Genomic DNA, 5,770 nt, shown 5'->3' with positions numbered 1-5,770 from the left:
CCTACTTGTTACAGTCAGTTGAGATCTCTAACACGAGATCTTTTGGTTAGTTGATTGCTTATATTATTGAAGAAGTCTTCAGTTTCAATCTCATACACGAGACTGTCAGTGTCTGTGAATAGAAGCTTTGCACGATCTCTGTGATTCTCTTTAATTTAGTTACAGTGGAAGTCATACATCAGTGTCTTGCTGATATCAGGGATGCTCATTCCACAACAGATCGGCTTATCAAATACAAGTTTTGTCATTTTCATGTGGATTGCAAGGAGATTTCATCAAATATTGTGCAATGCTTAAAGTTTGGTTTTCCTGCAAGTTTCAGTACTTTCTTCCGGTTGTTGACTAATCTCACATCTATCTGACTCCTGCTGTTCTCCACAGTTTTTCCAAAGATAGAGTTGCTCATGAAATTGAAGAAATCCTTTTCGAATTCATTCTTCGAGTTTGCACGCAAGTCTACGATGAGCTCGATGTCTTTCTTTAGCTAAGGTTCTTCCCTGAAGCCTATTTCTCTGTGAGTCTTATTGATCTTCAATGCAAGGTCCAAATATTGTTTGAGGTTCTTGTGATGAGTGACATACTTCTCCTTATCATTCACTTTAATGATCACAAGCCTCTGCGAAGCAAGTGGGTGGTCGTTATGCAAGTCATGAAGCTCTTTTGAATAATCAAGATGAACTTCAAGAATGCAGGGAATACTTCTCCAGTTGTCCCAGTCAGTCATCAACTTGAAACCTTTTGCTCAACGTTTGTCACCTTTAATGCGGCATTCCAAGCCGATCCAGGGGCAGTGTAAAACCAGGAGGGGTCGAGATTGTAATTCTCAATACAGACTCTTTTTTAACTCTTCGAACACCTCTGCAAGCAGGCCAACGTCTGATTTGAGGTGCAGGTTATGATAATTATTTATTATCTTCATTTTGAACTCATTCTAGACATTTGCGTGCTCATAATCTTCATCAAATATGTCACAGTCATTCAGCTGTGAGAAGAACGCTTCTTTTGTTATTAGCTCTGTTTCATGGAACTGCAATGCTGTTCATGTAATCAGATGGGTACACACCTTTCCTGGAGACCAAATTGATTTCCTTCTTAATACCTTCTCAGTTTCCCTCAGCTTATCAAGACTGAAATTAATAACAACTTTATCGAGGGAAGAGGCCATGAACTTGAAGCTATCGATAAAGCGAAGATTACTCTTGATGCCAATTTCTCTACCTTCTTTGTTGATGGAAGAGCCAAAAACGACATCTTCGCTAAAACTGGTGTACTTCTCCTCGTCATTGGAAATGCATTTAAAGTTCCTTCAGTCTTGCAAAGATTCTTAACGAATAGGTGAGAGCTATAACCAACCAAGTCGTGAAAGATAACAGGAATGAACTTCAGCGTTTTGAATTGTAGGTTGCATTTGCGGTGAGCTGCTTCCCTATGTTTCCCTGTGAAATGGCAGTGGTCTTTTACTTTATCAGAGGCGATCTGGAAAGTCTTCCCACATATCCAACAGTGCTTTGCTGCACTGAACATTTACTTATCCTCATGAGTGAGGATCATCTTCTTTGCTAAGTCGATTTCCTTATGAATAACTCCTCGGCTCACAGGTGTCAATCGGTTATGTGAATTGAAGGATTCAAAGTCAGCATAAACAAAAAAGGACACTCGTATTGAGCGATCATGACTTTTGATTCTGATTAAACTTCCTTTTGCTGGCATCTCGATCTTGACTGCTAATTTTTTGTGCAACACTCCTCAAAGAGTACAAGCTGTGATTAAGACACATGAGACAATATTCTTTTGATTCCATGTGATTAGAAACTTGCATTAATAACAGCCTAATCACACTTTTAATCAGGCAGTGGTACTTCATTTCACCACCCTTGGATTGCCTTTGTCCTAAGATAAGGTCGATAACCCTTCGGGTCGCTCCCGGTATTCTATTTTTATCACTGATCCTAAGAGGGTGACTTCACCTTCATGACTGAACACGTTTACCGCAATACCTTCATTCTGATTTTCAAACCTACCTATCTTGACAAGCTTAACCGTCACAGTTGCCCCTGAAAATATCCCAAGACCACTCAAGGCAACTTCCCAACCGCTTGTTAGAAATAAGGCTGATGAGCCAGAATCCCCATGAGTTTACGTGCTTAAAATGTTCATTCACCGGGCTCTCGCTCGTTCCCACTCGCAAAATGCAGTCAAGATGATTCCATGACAAAACTTCCATTCGCAAAATGCAGTCAAGATGATTCCATGACAAAACTTCCACTCGCAAAATGCAGTCAAGATGATTCCATGACAAACTTCCATTTTCACAAGCTCGCGACTCGATTAATGTAGTAACTGATGCCGATGTCCCTCTTCAAGTTCTTCTATCCAGAGGTAACCAACTGAGTATTGCCCATTTGAACACACAAAGCATGGTATCAACTTTTGATGAATTTCAGGCAACAATGTTGGAGAACCCCTTAGATATCATGCTCATGAGCACGACCATGAGTGAAACATGGCTAAAAAATAACCCACACCTAGTAAAGTATGTCACCACTCCCGGTTACAACCATCTATTCCGTAACCGCGATGCAATTAGAGGGGATGGTGTAGGTGTTTGTATAAAAGATCACATCAAGTATAAAAGAAGAAGTGATATTGAAAGGAACTCCAACTTGAACATTTGTAGTTAGAGATACCGGGTCGCAACAAAACACAGTAAATTATTACTTGGCACCATTTATCGAACAGAACGCATTCTTGACTACAATACATGGATGGAGCGATTTGAAAATTTCCTCGCCCACATGACACCTGAATGGAATGATGCTTTACTAATCATGGGGGATTTCAACATCGATCTGCTTGATCGTCACTCAGCAAGAGTTGTCCAGTGTAAGAACATGTTAGATTCTTATAATCTTCACCAGTATGTTTAGGTACCTACCCGCGTTACGTCAAAATCAAGTACGCCGATTGACCATATAATATCCAATGAACCAAACAGGATAGCCTACAACAATGTTCTTCCTTGTCCAACTGTGAGTGATCACAACGCCCCATACGTCTGTATGAATGTTCGTGTGAAACGTTTTCAACCACGCTTCAAGTTCATCAGTAATGAAAAGGAATTTGACGAACGAAAATTTATTGAGAATTTTTCAAAACTATCCTAAAGCCTCATCTACAGTATAGACGACATCGATGAAAAGCTCGACTTACTTAATTCAATATATTTACTTCATGCCTTGACAGACACTCTCCTTTGAAGAAAATTAGAGTCACACGCCCTCTTGCGCCGTGGTTAAAATTAAATGATATTCAACAACTTCAAATGTAGAGGAACGACCTTCGATATAAAGCCCATCAAACTAAGTCAGAGGATATTTAGAAAACGTTTAGAGGCATAAGAAATTTACTCAGCACAAAGGTCAAGCAGGCAAAACGTACGTTCTATAAAAAGGCACTTTCGTCGAAAAAATCAAAGGAGCTTTGGCGCACGATTCACCGTATTCTTAATCCTAGCCCCAAGCCTATCGTTGCTGATCCTGATGAGTTGAACGTCCACTTTACCACCACCACGCAAAGGATACTGGGAACCAACCCATCCTCATCAGAATGTCTGAAAAACTACATCACCTCTTAGTCAAATTATGATAACGATTTCTTCTCACTACGTCCAGTCTCCTTTAAGGAAGGAGAACGACAGGTCAAAAGTAATGTATTTAAATTCGGCGGAACTAAACTGTAAGTGGCAGTGACAAAGAATGTAAATATTTTTCCATGGGTATGTTAGCATGTGGGCCGCTATGGCGTTAACTGAGTATTTTGTTGTATAGCATATTTAAGGTTTGACATTTGTAATGTATTCATCTCAGCTCTGGAACTTTTCTAGTTTTACGTTAAAATGCCGTCCGATCCTGAAATTGATCTCGCCAAAACCTTATCCGATCTAAAGGAGGAGCTTCGCGACGGTTTTGCATCCCTCAAGAGAGAATTGTCTGAAGAGCACGAATCAGCGATAAAAAGACTCAAATCCACCACTTCATCAGCACCGAAATTAAGAAGAAAAGTAATGAGAAACAGTTTGAGGTGAATACTCAAGTCCTTGATCACGTCCAGTCGGCCTCTTCATTTCTCCAATCTACACCGCCACAAGTTGAAAAGGCTGTTGAAGAACTTAAAGAAGGTGAGAAAAAGCTCGCTCATAGGAATAAGCTTTTCTTAATCGCCGATTCCTCAGAAGAAGGTTGGAAAGTGGTTAATGGATAAGAGCACAGAGATATTACCGACAACAGCGACAACGACAAACGCATAAGACACACCGAGGCAAGAGTGTATCAAAAGTTTCGTCGAACTCACTCAGAGAGGAAAACAGCTTTTATTTCCCCGAGGTCCCCATATCCAACGCTTTCGTTCGTTCCCTTCAACAGCCCTACGGTTGTCCATTCTCCTAGCCCTTTTCTCCAAACTCCAACATTTCCCGCCATTGCCTTGCAGAATACTTCCTCTACTACCTGGCCTAGAAGCTCGTCCGCTCTGCGAGAATCCTGTTTTACCTGTGGAAAGTTTGGCCGGCATTTTCGTAGCCGGTGTCCTTTTCGTGGTGTTCAGCCCTCAGCTAGTCAGCCCAACAAGCGAATTTAATGGACGCGGAAAGCTCCCGGCCATGCTTTTACCGAACGGAGATAAGTCTCTAATTCTTTCTAATTTCAATATATGAGCAAAGTTGAAATTATCAGAATTTTTCACACATATCAGAAAAATACATCAAGTTGTCTTAGTTTGAATTTATCGCAACGTCACAATCTTGCTTGGCAACCATGTGATGATTCTTGAGTACGCGCTGCATTCAAGATGGCGGCGTTTTCCAATCAATTCCAATCGTAGTGATGTGAACCTTTGTTCGAAACAGAATGCTTCCACATATAAAACAACAACAGTGAGAACCATACTGTAACTGATATTACAAGTTTTTTTTTCGTCTTCGTGTTTTGTTTTTAGGATTACTATCTCCGTGGTATCAAACGACAGTGAAACGAACAAGCTGAGTTTCACGAGCCAACATTTTACGAGGTTATTCCTTGCCATTTACTTAAAGTGCACCTAAACCCAAATTTTTTCGCTTAACGAAACAAGTGTATTTTTTGGAGTATTTCTGTGCAAAAATTTTTTTATTTGCTCAAATCTTTAATTTTCTGTGCCCAGTCAAAATACGGAAAATCGGCCGTGTGTTGTAATGTGTTGTAGAAGTGTGTTGTAGAAGGATGTAGCAACGTGCGAAATTTGCAAGAGAGTATCGCGCTTCATACATTCCTCATGCAACACACCTAGTCGGCATATTTCGGACAATATCGACGACAACCTTCCCAAACAAGTGAAAATGTGTGAAATGCAGACTTTCGGGTTCTCGATTTGACGTCACATTACCCGCTAGAGCTATTCCTCTTTAAACTCGGTCGTGGGGCAAGATGGCGGCCAATTTTCCGTATTTTGACTGGGCACAGAAAATTAAAGATTTGAGCAAATTGGAAAATTTTTGCACAGAAATACTCCAAAAATTAAGGTGCATGTTACTTTTCTTCAAGTTTAAACACTCGATAAAATCTCGGGCTACATGACTTAGGATTTAGGGCGACATGACTATGAATTTCGGGCAACATGTCTCTGATTTCGGACGACATGACTTCGGGCGAGATGACTTTCGGGCGACTTGACCGTAAACCCTAGCGATGTCATGGGAAATCCTTGAAATATTTTCTGATAAGGGTGCAAACCCAGG

The sequence above is a fragment of the Stylophora pistillata genome, chromosome 5 (assembly GCF_964205215.1).
Source record: "Stylophora pistillata chromosome 5, jaStyPist1.2, whole genome shotgun sequence".
NCBI classification, from domain to species: domain Eukaryota; kingdom Metazoa; phylum Cnidaria; class Anthozoa; order Scleractinia; family Pocilloporidae; genus Stylophora; species Stylophora pistillata.
Note: the sequence above shows the minus strand (reverse complement) of the source record.